Here is a 15,995-nt window from a genome sequence, read left to right as displayed (position 1 = left end):
GGACTGTTGCCAGTTTCCTCCTTCTCTGCCGTCCTCACATTAAAACCTCACCCCGCGGGTCCCCTTGGCTGGCTGCACAGGGCATCCAGTGCCGCTGCTTCCTGCAGCTCCGGTGTGGAAGTGCCCTGCAGCAGCCAGGCTGTGTGTGAGAGCTGCTGGCACAGCCTGCAGGGTGCAATCCCTTGGCAGAGTGACCACTTCTGGCTTCAAAGAGCTTCAGATAGCAGTGATGAGGAGGATGATGATAACTGCCTGCCTGCTCGGCTCAGAAATAGGCTTTAAGGGTAGAAGAAGTGCTATTGTTGTTGTTCCAGCGCCAAGGGGAAGAAAAATTCCTTCCCTGTTTCAGGATCTCTAACACCTGGGTAGAGTTTCACTTCTCTCAGCTGCCTGCTTCGAGGTTTGATAGCTACTTCCTAATAACTCAGGGCTGGATCCAAAGCTCACTAAGTCAGGCGGATTCTTTCCATTCATCTAACGCTGATCAGACCTTTCTTGGCTGATTCGAAATCATCTGACACCCTGAGTGTGTGCACCCATGTTAGAGCCAGAGACTGTTTTCAAGTGGCCTCTTGAATGACTTTTTCATGTGCATTTAGCTGGGGCAAAAATCGATGGCACAAAAGCTGCTCTGAGTTCCCATGTGCCAGTTGCGCTGCGCAGGGGCCATTGTGTTCTGCTCTCCCAATCGAGGTACATACAAGTGCTTCCTGCCCAGCACTCCATGCTCCTGACCGGCTCCTGGCCCTTAGGAAGCTGCCTGTGGGGAGAAGGAGGAGGAGGTTCCAGCTGTGCAAGGAGCTGGTAGCCTCCATGCAGCAGGTTTGAGCTGTTTCCTCTCGCTGGGGCAGGTGAGAGCAGCTCTGATGCAGCTCGGATGGAGCAGGCAACCTTGGATCACGCAGGGAAGGGTCTGGGTGGCTGAGCTGGACACTCTCCTCTGAGCCAGCGCTGTCCTGGTGCACTCTGGCTGGGGCTCTGTACTTGCTGCCTGACCCCATCCTGAAGGCTGCTCCTGAAGGCTCCTTGGATGGGACCTGTTGGCTGGCTACAGCCACTGCAGAAGCTCCAGAAGTGCTGCAGGAAGTGCCAGTGACCCCCTGGCCTGGCTGAGCTCTCTATCCCTCCACCAAAGTGTTGTGCTGGGTTGCTATTAGCTGCTAAACAGATGCTGCAGTGCCCCCAGCGAGGGCTGCATCTCATTAAGGGAAGAAATGAACCCTTTCATCAATTTGTAAAGGCTTTGGGATCTGTCCAGACCTTGGTGGTGGTCACCAAGGGCTGACTCTACACCCCTAAAGGAGGCTTTGGGTCCCAGAAATTCAACACAAGGCAGGCTTTGAGGGAGTATGGCCACGTCTGAGCTGGGTGGGGAAAGAAGGCTGGGAAGGAAGAATGATGAGCAGCAGGTCCCAGCCATGCCTTGCCCACCGCAACAAGACTCTTGGCAAAAGTGTGACTCCTGGAGGGAGCCTCTCCTCTTGGCAGTGTCCCAGCCTTGCTGGACTCATCACACAGCATAGCAGAGGTGGCTAAAATCCATGTATTGGCTTCAAACAGTCCATGATCATTCATGTGCCCAGCACACCTGATGTTCAAGGTGAGATTTGTCTCCTGCATCATGTGGGCTTGACACATACAATGGGTCTGTCACTGCAGTGCCTGTGCCAGGACACAGCAATGGATGCTGAGGTGCTGACAGGTGCCTGTGCCTCCTCCCTGGCCATGGAGCCATAAACCAGGATCGAGGTGCTGGCCCTGCACACACATTGTGTGTCCCCTTGCACAAGTGTATGAGTGCCCAAGGGCTGCTCGTGCGTGTGTGCAGCGCGTGTGAGCCTCCACGTATAAACACGGCAGCAGGGAGAGCGCCTGCAGCCCCCAAACTTGGCGTTCTCAGTGCAGAGCAGTTGCAAGGTTAAGTAAATATCTGACTGCGAGCTGAGGAAATGAGTCAAAAAACACTGAGAAAGAAGAAACCCAGATCTTCAGAGAGACAAACTCCATGCACGGCCTGTCCTTATTGTGACAGTGCGTTCCCGGCCTTCCTTCTCCCATCCCAGCCTCCTCGACCCGCTTCTCTTCAATCCACCACCAACTCCCCACGCCAAGGGGACAAGCAGAAGAGGGAAGAAACCCCAAGCAACTCCTGCTTTGTGACCAGCCCACCAGGCCCTCCTTCTCCTTACATCCTTATACACTGTCCTTATTGCCTGGGCAACAGGAGGGGGCCGCATCCCTTCCCTGAATAGCACTTTCATCTGGAACATGTTACGCCTTGAGGAGTTCCCTGTTTTACCTGGGGAAATCCCAGAGCTGGGAAACCGTGCCCAGGTGATGACAACCCCCTCACGCTCTCTGACAAGTGCATGGGAAGCTGGTGAGCACCGTTTGAATGGCATCCAGGAAACGAGATGCAGCGTCTCCAAGACATCGAAAAAAGGCTGAGGATAAAACAAAACCAGCAATCATGCCTGATGGGAGAGGGATTGGATTCTGGCCTCCCCTCTGCTTCTCCCCTCCTCCCCCAGCCTTCTGGAGGACCAAGTTGAATGCAGCTGGCTTAGTTTGGCTAATTGGCTCTGTCAATCATGTGTCAATCAGGTCGGCTCACACAGTCCCTCCTGCCTGGGTGAGAGAAGTGTTAAATCTGAGGGCTGGGAGAGGAGGTGACCGGTGGTGGCGGCTGTGGCTGTGGCTGGAGGAGGGTGTTAAGGCTGGTGGGTGTAGAGAAGGGAGCTGAGCTCGAGCTGGTCTCCAGCACTGCTTTCTGTAGGATCCTAGCCAACCTGGTGTCAGTTTCCGCTCTCCTAAGAGGAGCAGAAGGACCCCAGGGGAGCACTGCTGGCTGTAGAACATGGACACACAGGGCTGAAAGCCCCATGTTTGACTGACCACCCAGATGTAAGGCTTCATTCTTTGTTCCACGCAAGGTCCTGGGGTCACTGCCCCCTCCTCTGGCAATGTGTATGGAGAAATTAGGTACCAGACCAGAAGGAAACTCCTTTCTCCTCTGAGTGAGCAAGCAAAGGGTTAATCCAAGGAAGTTTTGGGGGCAGAGATGGCAAAGGTTGGCAGAGATCCCCCTTTTGTGTCACAGGAAGGAATCGGTTAAGCCAAGGTGCCACCTGGGAAGCAGAGACGTGGCTGAAGATGCTTTACCAGTTCCTCAGTTGTATAGTTGTATAAATAGCTTTTCCTTCCTGTCCCCCCACACTATCTCTCCGTGATACAGTAATTATCCAAAGCATAAACCAGACAAAAAGGAAAGAAAAGAGAAAGAAAGGAAGAAAGAACGGATTCTGGTGCGGCTTTTCACCGCGTGTCGAGAGCTTTGGCAGCAGTGCCGGGAAGAGACAGATGCTGCTGCTCTGTTTGCCTGAAAACAAAGGAGGCGAAGATTACACTTGGATTTCGAGTTTGTTTATGGAGAGATCAAACCCTCTGCAGCCTCATCTGCCTTTCAAGTGGCAAGACCCTGAGGCTGCGGGATGCAGGGATGCAGCCCCTCGCTGCGGGCTGCAGGGAGCCTGTGCCACTGGGTACCAGCCGGGACAGCACCAGCACTGCTTGTCCCCCCTTTGCAGGAGGGAAACTGAGGCACAGGGTGATGGGGCACACATATCCCGAGCAGCAGGTGGGAAAGGGACCCGAGGCAGGGTTGTGGGGACCTGCCCAAGGATGCCTGGGGTTTCCTTTCTTGATGCTGGGAATTAAGGGATGATGGTTCTGTGAAGGTCAGCACAGTGGAAATGCCACGTGCTGCTGCTGGTCCAAAGCAGCCCTGAACATGAAGCAGTACCTGCTTGGCTCACACACCAAACCGTGGGGAAAGCCTTGAACCCTTCTTTCCTTAAACCCTTTCATGGAGCATCATTTGGGGATCACTACAGAGCCCTGTGGAAGTGACTGGCCCTAAAAGTGTCCTGAGCATCACCTAAAGCATCCTGTGCAAAAATCCTGCCCTTCTCCCCAGCCTGATATGTGTGCACAAGCGCCCAGGCCAGGCTGGCACGTTGCTATGGCACTGCAGCACCCATGTTCCCTCCTCCTGCCACAGGCAGGGAACACAGGCAGTGGTACCCAGCTCTCCAGCAACACTCTCTGATGATTTAACCACAAACTCCAGCCCAACACATTTGGCAACGAAGGAGTTAAAAGCTCTGGGCCGAGCACTTTTCTCGCCTGTGGCTTCTTTCCCCCCCTCTCCCTCCCTGGTTTACAAAACCCCACATTATCAAAAACCTGCCTGGAATCCTCTCAGCCAGTGACACAGAAAATTCACATTACGGAGGCTGCCAGGGCGACAACAAACAGCAACAGTAAATACAGCTGCCGGAGCCGCGGCTGGTGCCCTGCCCGGGGCTGGGATCAGGAAGGGCGTCACGCTTCAACACCACACACTGCCTCCAGACTTCCAGAGGACACTGCTTTCTCATTGCCTCTCCTCTGGTCCTTGCTCCGGCTGGACTCATCCTCTGGGGGAGTCACTGATGGAGCCAGCCTGGTGTCCCCTGCCCAGCAAGTGCAACCTCTTGGCTGCTTCCTTCTGAAGTATTCACCTCTCTCTTCTCTTTCATCCCTTCGCTTTCCATCTTTGCAGGGTTATTTTCCTCTCCTGTGCACATATGTGCCATAGATGGGTGCAGACCTGACCTTCCCTGAACACCCCACAGGGGGATGGCCACTGCATGGGGACGCAGCCCACAGAGACACTGGGCAATCCCAGGGTGTCAGTGGTCACAGCAGCAAATGGGACACACACAGAGCATCGTCCAGCCCCTTGCACAGGGGTGGGCCCTGGCAGACCCACTTGGCCCTGTGGGGCCCTATGGGAAATCACTGTCACCCCAACCTAGGAGCAGCTCAGCTGTGCCTTTGGTCACAGGCTTGGTGCTGCATCTTGACCTGCACATTATCACTGTCTTCCCCTTCCTCCTTTTTGCAGATTCCCCTTTTCCTTTCCCTTCCAGCCATCACCCAGCACTTCACACATCTCCCACACTCACATTAGCAACAGGTAACCAGGCCGCTCAGGCCTAAACCCTTCCATGCTAAAGGATGTGTATTTTTCCAGCATCACTTTTCTCCCAAGTTGCGGCAGGTTCCCGGCCCTGCTCTGCGTATCTGCTGTTTACTTTAAGCCTGTCGCTGGGTGGAAGCTGTATCCCTGCAGTTCCTGGGCTTAATCTCTGCTTTTTTCTCCTCTTTTGCTTTCTTTCCTCCCTCCCCTGCCCCATTTACAATGTTTAATTTCTCTGCTGGGTCGGATGCAGCCGCAGGGGGTGCAGTGAGGCCGCCCGGCTGCTATCGGGAGCAGGAGCAAGGAGGTGACCAGAGGAAAGGGGCTTCAGAGCGGGGCTTAGCAAAGGCAGGACTGACTCCTGCTGCTCCACACCTCCCTGGTGCAGCCAGAAGAGCGCAGAGGCACAGAGGCCCATCCCAGTGCTGCCTTGCTCATCTTTTCCATGCTTTACACCTTGAACGAACCCTTTTAAAATCAGCACCGCCAACCCCACTGTTACATCGAAAGCAATCAAGAGAGAGCTGGAATTAAAAGCCAATTAAACAAAAAACAAGGGAGAGCTTCCCCTTGGCTTAGCAGGAGGGCAGGGAGCAAGTGTGGACATCCACACCAGTAACTGCCTCCACTGGTGGTTTTATACCCAGTCACTACTTGGATGGCTTGGAAGAGTTGGGTGCCACTTGTAGCACAGTAGCCCCAGGACAGTCCCTCTAAGCCAACAGGAGATGCAGGACACAAGGGGAAGGGAGGCACTGCCAAATGGCAGCCAGGCCCAGCAGGGAGGTGCACGGCAGCACAGGAAAGCCAGGTTCTCCTGCTCCCGGCATCACACGTCTGCCTCCCAGTTCATCCCATGTGGAAAAGAAAGGAAGATGGAGAGGATGCAGACAACGGGCTGCCTGAGGGGTTTGGGAGTGAGATTTATGGAGCTCTGCCTTGGAGAAGCTTCCAGGGAGGGGAAAAAGAAGAAAAATCCCAACTCCTCAGGTGGTGGAGATCTGTCTTGCTGGTGATAGCAGAGATTACCCTGACTGACTGCACACAGGAGGGTCTCATTGCTGCAGAGACCTTGGGAAGGGGCCCGTCACTGCTCAAGCTGGCTTAGTGCTGTGTCCCAGGCTCAGGGAAAGGGACTTCCCTTGCTCATAGGGAAAATCTCTCACAGCTCCCACATTCCTGCTGTAAACGCTGTGCTGCTGATGTGGCTGCTGGTGCGCTGGGGAGAGGGGATGCTCTAAGCGGGACACCCCATGGTTCCCCAATGCACAAACCTCCCAAGGGACCATCAACTGAATGTCCCATCGGATTAATGACCTTGGTGCACGTGCCAGGTGCTCTGTGCCCTGCTCTCAAGGGCCTGGTTGGCAGCAGCTCATCCCCAAAGCCAGAGGAAGCCCGCAGGACAGAGGCAGGGCCACGTGCCCCGGCTCTCCCTGCTCACTCCCTGGCAGAGCAAGGGCTGAGCACAGTGGAAGGAAGAAAGAGCAAAGCCAGGAAAACTCCTTCTCCATCATATTTACTGAACTGCTCTGAGTTATGACTGGAGGCCAAGATCTGGCTTCAGGCGATTGCCTAAATCATTTAGGAGCTGACAAGGTAGGGAGGGGGGAAAATGTTCTTGTAATTCTTCAGTCTGAGGTACATTAAGGAGCCATAAGCCATGTCGAGAGCTTGAATTACATTAGAGAGATTATCCTGTTACAGTTCATAATCCTGGATAATATACCATCCCGCAGCACACCTGCCAATGATAAATCTCACCCTGTAATGGGGCAGCCGTGACCCTGGCGCTCCTGCAGCTCTCCTGGCATGGAGCAGCAGCACCACGCAGACAGATGGAGTCAGGAGGGAGAGCAAGGAGCAATAACAGCCTGGCAGCCCTGTCTGCACCAGGGAGATTCATCACTGGGTTCAGTCACCCAGGCATGGCACGGCCTCTGCACAACGCAGGCATGGAACGAGAGGGATCCATGGGGAAGGACATCTCAGGTCACCTGGATCCACAGGGAGCCATGTGGGGCACCACATGCTCTGCTGATGGGGTTGAGGATGTACCCAATGCCAAAGCCCACAGAACTTGGAGGGGAAGCTGGCAGCCAGATAGAGAGCAGCTCCCCAGGCTGGGGCAGGACATGCCCCCCAAAAGAGGGGGATGCAGAAAGCATCACGTATCTTTCAGTGAGAAATGGGAAGAGAGATGGGGCTGAGTCCCCAAGGGATGAAGGAGCCCTAGGAAACAGCTTATCTTTCTGGAGCAGGGTACCACGAGTTCAACTCTTGACAATCAGCAGGTGGGATACGCAGCCCCCAGGATGGTGGGGGTCTCCCTGCCTCCAAGCCCTTCATGCCAGCAGCATTTGGCTGCCCCAAAGGTGGGGCTGTGCCATAGACCAACTGCTGCAAAGTGCATCCTTAGGGCCCTGGGGCTGCAGGGCTGCAGGACCTTGGGCACTGCCAGCTCTCTGGGATCAGGGCCTTCAGTTCTGCTGCCAGATGCTTGCAGCATGTGTAGCTCCTCTTCCCTTCCCATGCATTAGGAAACAACCCAGACACCTGTCCTCCCCTGTTACCCTGCCCATTACCCTTCACAGGAGGCCCAGCAAGCTCCAGGTCTCCTGGGGTCTCCTTCAGCTCCTCAGCTCACCCCTTGCCATCTCCAGGCCATGCTGTCCCACACCGACAGCAGCCCCTGGGCTAACAGACCCCATTGTTTCGGGTCTCCAGTCCTCCTCCAGCCCAAGCTACTTCTTTGCCCTCAAGAACACAAATCCTGCTGTCCCCTTGATGCAAACCGACCACGCAAGCATGACCAGGCAGCTCCTGCTCTCTGCCAGGCAGCCTCTCCCTTCTCCAGTACACATTCCCCTGCACTGGAAACTGCAACTGCTCCTTTTCAGTCTCCCAACATGTCCCAGAGGAAAACGCTCTCGTCCCTGAGGCCAACCTGGCTCCTGTGAACTGCATCAACCCGCTGACTACAGAGCAATGACACTGATTTACACTAACCCCTAAAGGAAGGGAATGGGACTGTGTCCACCCGCTCCTGGGTGTCTCCTTGCCCCTCCTGCCCCTCTCCAGACCCACTTCCTGCTCCCTGTGCCCTTGATCTTTGCTTTAAGAGCCGCTCACTTCCAAGCTGCTCCCCTCTGATCTGCGCTTAAGCGGCTCCCATGAATTACTGCCGTCTCCACCCTGGCTGCCAGCCTGAAGCCAAGGTAAATCCCTCCTGCCCTCCCGCAGTCACCTGCCCCAGCCTCAGCTCCAGGGTCTGCTCAGTGTAAAGAGCAGCCCCCCTATCCCGGGGGATTTGCAATCTCCCCATGGCCCTGGCGGATACTTGACAGAGCCTCTTCTCTCAGGCTTGTGTGTTTTGTTTAAGTGCTTCGAGATAAAGCCCTTTTATCACGTTAAGAGCTTGGTTGCCCTGGTTTCTTCCTCTGGCCTGAAGGCCATTCTTTTCCTCCCTCTTGTTTTTGACCTCAGGTTCAAGAGTGCCAGACCTCCCCGGTGGAGAGGGGACCTTGGCGGCAGCGACAGCCGGGGTGGGAAGAGGCAGGGCAGGGGATTCGGGGGGAGGCAGCGCCCGGCTGGCTCGGGGAATTGCTTCCAAACCCTTTAGGAAAGTAGGAAGGGAAGAAACGTCAGCGCAGGGCAGGCGGCTGCACTTCAAGCTCAAGCCTCTGCTGCTCTCCCTGCCTTTGGTTTTTTCCTCTCTGTTGCTTCCCCTATTTACACCTCCATCCTTTCTCCTTCCCCTCTTTCGCCTCCCCTCCCTTCCCTGGCTGTGCCTGCCTTTCCCCCTTTTCCTCACCCTTGTTTTGCCTTCCTTCCCTCCTTCTCGCGCTCTCCCCCTTCCCCTGCGGCTTGCCAACTGCCAGCAGATGACATCTCCTTTCATGTTTGGGGCTGAGCAGAGGCTCTGAATGTTCGTTTGATTCCGTTAAGATAATAGCTGGTTCACTGTCAGACGCAGACTGATCAGTTAAAACCTTAATCACTGCCTGTCTACTCACATGGCACTTATTTTTTAAGAGATTAATCCCCTAAGCACTGCACCAGCATACATTCAGGCTCAAAGAAAAGGGTGGATTTTTATTATTATTTGATGCGTTTACTGTTTCTTTTTTCCTCTTGGATAACAAAAAAAGCAGCCCCCTCCCCATCACTTCCAATGTGATGCTCAGAGACATCCCACCTTCGCCACCCTGGCACACTGCTTCTGCCTTTGCACCAGGCACACAGAGGCTGGTGCCAGTGGGAGATGGAGATGCCACCACTTCTGCCCTGGGGATGGGAGCTGAGGGGGGGTCTTCAGGTGGGCTGCGGGTTGAGCCTGGTCAGGGACTCGGGAGAGCAGGGCTCCATCCATGTTTCCCTGTGCAGTGCCAGTGCCCCCCTTCCCGACTCGGGAACCAGCTCTGGATAATCACTGTGGAGCAGCAAGTGCTGCAGCTCAAGTAGAGGCCCCCGTGAGCACATCAAAGCCAGCTGGGGCAGTTGGGTGGCCACCTCTGACCAGGATTTAGGCAAAGCTTCTCTAAAGCACCTTGGCTTAGCGCCTGCCCGCGCTGAGGCTGGGCTGTGCTGCTTCCAGCCACCCCCAGCACCTAACCACAAACCCCTGAGATAACAGCAAGCCTAAATCTCCTCCTGAGCTGGGTTTGAATTAATGGGGAACACCACATCCCCTCAGCCCATCAGATATTGCAGTAGGTGCAGAGAAAGGCACAGGCCCAGGATGCGGAGCCACAGGACAGCAGCAATAACCTGCTCACATTGCTCCAGGCATTTCATAGGGGAGCTGCCATCCTCACCTCCACCTTCCCATGGAAAGCAACGGGTGCTGAGAGCTCATTTGCCTCAGTCCTGCCCTGCAGGTGAGGGCAGAGCTGCTGGACTCCGTTCCCCAAGCAGCTGCCCGACAGGATGCTGCTGCTCTGCCCCTGTGAGACAGCCCTTGGCTGAGCCGGGCAGGGGGTGTTTGGCAAGGCAGGGTTTTCTCACCACCAGAGAAGCAAGACAATGCTTTACGAGTGCTAAAGGTTGGGGAACAGTTTTCTTTACGTTTGACTTGCGATCAAAGAAGGAAGAAAAGTACCATCCCCAAGCCTAAGGTTTGCTTTAGCACCTATAGAGGAAGTTCAAGAACAGCAAATCTTTACCGACTCCTAGTTCACATTTTCAGACCCATTCCCTTTAATGGCCATGAGAAATGACCAATTTCTGCATCCAGCCCTCTAAGGCCACCACGCTGCGGAGTGCCCAGAGCTCTGACCTGCTCTTGCTCGAGGTCATGGCTTTATTTGCATGATGTGCAGCACCAGGGCCACGGCAGCCCCGGCACACGCAAGGGGTCCCGGGGGTCAGTCACTGCTCACAGGGTGCGGGCAGACCCCAGCCCTTGATGCAGCTCAGCCGTGTCACACTGTGCTCTTCCTGTCTTCCACTGGCTTCTCCCTCTGCACCCTGGTGCTGGTGAACCTCTACCGAGCTCTGCAGAAGCTGCTCCATGGGATAAACCAGTGACCAGAGAACAACTTCTTGGCAGTTCCCTGTGAAATCCGGTCAGGTTTGGCAGCCTGAGATACCACAAGTCCAGCAGAGCAGAAGCAGCAGCATCACCAGCTCCTGAATAAAAGAGGATGACTCTGAATTCAATGAAGTAAAATTAGAACTGGATGAAGAGAGGGTTTTGCCAGCTCCTTTGGCCTTTCCCATTTAAATGAACATGTAGCCAGAGAACAGGCTCTGAGTGTATTCTGGCAGTTTTGGTGACGTGAAACAAAGCTGTCAGAAGGATCTATACTTACATACAGAAGCAGAGTTCACCTGCAGACCTTACTCTGCTTATTCCCCACGATATTCCTGAGGCCAGGGTTCAGGGGACTTGGGAAAAACATAAAGGGAAAACCCCCACAGAAACTGAAATAAATGATTCCCAGAATTAGAGGGATAAAGTTTGAGACAAGAAAGATACAGAGGAAAGGGATGCAGAAGTCCTTGCTGCAAAGGATAAAGCAATCTCTAACTAGCGGAGATTAGGAAGAAACTCTCCCAAGGGACCAGTTATCCCATATATCAATAGAATGGATCCTATTGCAGAGCTCAATGACAGGGCCCCAGATCATTGTCCTGAGTGCTCCAAGTGCACCAGGTTCCTCCTTGGAAGCAGGTGGGCCTGGCCACTGTTGTGAGCACACCACAGCAGCCCAGCAAGGTCTGAACTGACCGGTCACACAGTTCAAAGCACTGCCAGAAACAAGCTATAGCAGTGAATGGGTAAAACCATGAGTCCTGGGGAAAGGATGCTAGCTCTAACTTGGGCGTTAGACCTGACACTTTAGCACACTATTTTGTTAAAGGAATCAGGTTCTGTGATAACAGCTACACCCCAGCTACCCCTGTGCTGTGGGGCACAGCCCCATGCTCAGCACAACCCAAATCCCACAGCATCACCTGCAGCTTTGAGCTTTGCCATTCCTGATGGTTCTGAAATCTCTCCCCTGACGCAAACAGGGCCTTCCCCTCCATGCTTTGAACAGGAGCATGAAAAAGATCAATCTTATTAAACTTTTAAGATACGAAGGAAAACGATTATCCAGTTACTTTGTTGGTTATTTACTGCTGTCGCTTTGGCCGCGCTTACTGCTTCAGACTCAAGTGCAGCTTTGCACTTCAGGTTGATGTTAATAAATAACAGCTATGAATTAACAATACACTTCTTGACACCTCAATTACATATGGGAGCTCCCTTGGAGACTGGCTCCCTTGGACAGGGGGGACATCACTGCACATGGAGCTTAGAGCCAACCTTCCCAGGGATGTTTAAGAGTTTAATTCCCACTCAAACTGCAGCTTGCTCCAAGGCTCCCAGCCCAAGAGACTTGCCCAAGCCTGCGGAGGACTGGGGAGTACAACAGCATGTCCCCCAGGGTCCCACCCTGACTGCAAGATCCTCCCTTTGGTATCACAGGATCTCGAGACCGTTTAAAAGCATTAATAACCAGGCTGGCATGGAGAAGGGGCCATCTCTGTGTCTCCAAGGGGCGCTGATGCAAAGAGACAGATGAAGCAACTCGGACAAGATCACATTAAGGTTTGCTGGAAGCTCTGAAATTTGAGCGCCTGTCTCCTCGTTCCCATCCTGGTGCCTTGACCTCCAGGACCATCTCTGCTCTCTCAGCAAATGAAAGCAGGCAGGGTATGACAGATTGACCAGCCAAGCTTCCTGGAGGTGTTTCCCACAGATTGTTGCCGAGACATACAATGAAAGCGATAAATATCCCAGTGGGAAATATATGGCACCTCATCTCCCACTTGTGTCACTGTGAAGAGCTGGGGATAAATTTTGAAAAGGCCTTTTCCCTCTTAGGGGATAAATCCTTCAGGACCAATTCTCCGGTGGGAAGCGGAGAACAACTGGAAAACCCCATGACCCTGCCTGAAATCCTGGAGTCAACAAGTGGTCAAGCAGAGGTCAAGAGGCCAAAGCGGGGCCGGGAAGGGATGCTTTCTGCCGGGCCCATCTGCAGGCAAAGAGAGCCATCACCCCAAAGGTGCAGCACGGCTCCAGCTCCAGGACTCAACTGTTTCTTCCCCCCAGACAGTAGCAATTATCATAATCAAGCAGTTGACTCCAATTACGCCTCCTCTCATTACAGCCGGGGATGGACGCGGCCGCAGCAGCAAAGGGAAAGTTCGCAGCCGTGTCGCCTTTGCATATCTTAATCTAAAATGACAGGGTGTGACACGGGGGGCCGGTGACCCTGCCAGCCTTCAGCTGCTCGTGTGGCAACAATTTCCAGCACCAAATTACTCCCAGGCAGGGCTTGATTGGAGGTTCAAGGCAGCAGGAGAGAGAAGCCATTTAGGGGACTGAAACATTCTTCACAGCCCTATTTAAATACAATTTACATTCCAGGCTCCGCTGTTTGTGCATTGTTAATTGCACCTTGTACCTGAGTTTATTTTATACTTGAAGGGTTTGGTCTTTGCTGTTGTTTTGCTAAGGCTTGCTTGCGTTTCTCCTATTTTTTTTTCTTCCTAAGGGGCTGTTGTTCTCAGAATATAGTTGTGTTTCCTGGAAGGGAAAATAGATTAGTAGATTTAAAGGCCAGAAGGGACAAACAGATCATCCAGATGACCTCCTGGAGAAGACAGGCCAGGACATTTTACTCCGTAATTCCTGTGTCTCCATTTGTCCCGAATTAACCCAATACCCTGCATTGACTAAAGCACCCCTTCCAGAAAGGCCGTCTCCATCCACAGATGCCAAGAGTCACGTGAATCCCTTGCTCCTGGGGGTAGCTGGTTCCAGTCCATAATCATCCCCTGCCTGGAGCCACCATGGGCAGAGGTCTGAGCAGCTTCCGGGCTGGATGAACAGCATGGATACTCGGATGCAGCCTCTTTCCATGGTGTCATCTCACAGCTTCAACTGAAATCTGGTACCTGCTCTGCTTGGTGCTTGAAAGGCAGAGCATCAACCCAGAGATGCTTTGCAGCAGAACCAGGCAAGGCAGGCAAGCAAGAAGCCCTCAGAGACCAGCACCTGCCTCTGCTGAGGTCAGAGGCTTTCAAATTCCAGCACTTTTGAGTGGAGTTTGTACCAAACTTTGGATAACTTGGTCACTCTTGGCTAAACCAGGTCAAATCCAGGCAGCACAACTGACTTGCCTATTCAGAATCCCGTATTTTTGCACTAATTCTGCTTTGCTGCACATTGCCACACACTGGGGAGGCTGAGGCCTCATTTTCCAACGTGATTTTAACACGTTCTGTGTTCGTGCCTTACATGAAGTTAATTCAATGAGAGCCTGGACAGAAAATCCCGTGCACCTAAATTAGGGGGTGCAGAGGTTTGTCTCTTCTGAGATGACCAAAGGCTGCCTTCAACCTGGTGCTAACCTAAAGGAAAAAGGCTTCCAAGTTCCTTTTCCTTGGTTCTTTAGAAAGGGCGATTGCAGAAGAGGAAAATGGCCATGGAAGAGGTTTGGTTCTGCTCTGGTGACCCCAGCAGCACCGTCAGTCCACAGGTATTTTGGCATTCCTTTCTTTGAGCCCCATCTGCTGGAGTCCCGTGATTTCCTGACACGTTTTTAATCTTTCACTTGTTTGCTCATATTTAAAAAGCATATTTTTAGCCTTTGCAGGGAAGGACACAAGTTGTAAGCCCCAAAGAAACGAAAGGAAAACACTGAATCTGAGGAATGTCAGGATAGTCCCATGATTTCACCATTTCTGAATGCCTGTGGCTGGGAGGATCTGATGCTGCCACTGGTAAAACTAACCCCGTGGGCCTGGTTCTCATTTACATGAAGGTCCCTTCACACCAGTCTGGCACTGCTGGGAGCTGGTGCAATATAAAAAGAGGTGTCGGTGTAAATGACGACTAAGCCTACTTGACCCCAGCGAGCCTACTCCTAATTTACTCCAGCTCTGGGGAGGTCTGAGTCAGACATCAGCTCGCTAAGACTTGACGGAGAGACAGACAAATGTACACCACAACCTGCTGCTGCTCCAGAGGCCTCCGAGCCAATTAGTTTGGTGATCTCACTCCTCCCTTCCTTCTCCTTTCTCTCCCCCTTTTCCCATCACGTGCTCGCTTCCAGCACACGCACGTCCTTCTGCAACTAAAAGCAGTGCCACGGAGGAATGCGGAGGGTTTGAAAGCCCCCGGAGAGCAGGTAGATCCATCTGAGTGGGAGCGCCTGCCTCCGCCGAGGCAGGAGGGGAAGAAGGCGGGAGGAGATCGGTTTACATAAGTGCTTTGCCATATGAAGAAATAATTTAGTGGTATTAATAGAGGTTAAAGTTTCCCAGGAATCCAAAACAGGCCCCGCAGACACAGGTGGGTTCTTTCACTCACAGGGACGGGGGCAGTAACTTGATTCCCTCCAGCAAAGGGGAGACTGGGGGGCGATGGGGGCAGAGGCTCTGCCATGGTCTGTGTGTGTGCGGAGGGTGCTGGGGCAGGGCAAGGGGCTGTGGGATGGGGGCTCTGCCGAGGGATGTGGTGACCAGGCACTGGCTGGGAAGGGGCTGGATACTGGGGAGTAGGAGGCAAGTGCCAGGTCGAACCCGTGATGAGGAGGGGATCTGCGTGCACGACACAGTGCATCTGCCGTGGCTCCGTGTGCGGGGCCCTGCACACACGTGTGAACAGGCGTGTGCTGCTGCGGGAATGGAGCGGGTGCCAAGCGTGCTGAGCTGCACAGTAACTGCACTGGATCTGCCTTGTCAGAGCTCAGACACCACAGACCCACCTGAGATCACCTCCCAGCTTGGCCCTGCTATGATCCACCTCCGGTGCCTCCCAAGAGCAGGACTCCATCCCAGCTCAATGGATACGGTGGCATGGAGAAGAGGGGGCTGCAAAGTGAAAGATCAGCGAGCCTACATCCCGCTTTGGTTAGGTTAGGATCCAACATACCATTGCTGATTCTCAAACATGGAGCTTTTTACAGCCCGGGGATATTTCTGCCACCCAAAAATAACAACCCCTCAAAGCTGTAGTGATTCCAGTGATTTCACCCTGCAGAACACATGGGCCTAAGCTCCAGCCCACCCCGCATGGGCTGTGCTGCCTTGCACTGGTTTGTCCCACAGCATCCAGAGCACAGCCCTTCCTCAACACGTGGCTGTTGCTCTGCCCTGGAAGGGACTAACAAAGAAATAAGAATATTTGTTAATTTTTTTCCACTGGAAAGCAGTTAAACCTCCTAAGACACTTTTTCCAGACATCTAAATCCTTTAAAAATATTCTCTAGACTCCATAAAACTTACATTTTCCCCGAGTTCTCCCGTGAGTTATTAAAAACCTGAAGTCCCTACCTTAAAAGCTTAGAGCTTGGTCATGAACAGAAAACCAACTATGTCGAATGGCACCTTCTTGTGTATTCAGAGACATCCACTAACTTAGTGAGGAATATCAGAGGGAACGGCAGGACCAGCACAGCCCAAGGAGAAG

The sequence above is a fragment of the Pezoporus occidentalis genome, unplaced genomic scaffold (genome assembly GCF_034315485.1).
Source record: "Pezoporus occidentalis ecotype Australia unplaced genomic scaffold, CSIRO_AGI_Poc_V1 ctg92, whole genome shotgun sequence".
NCBI lineage: Eukaryota > Metazoa > Chordata > Aves > Psittaciformes > Psittacidae > Pezoporus > Pezoporus occidentalis.
Note: the sequence above shows the minus strand (reverse complement) of the source record.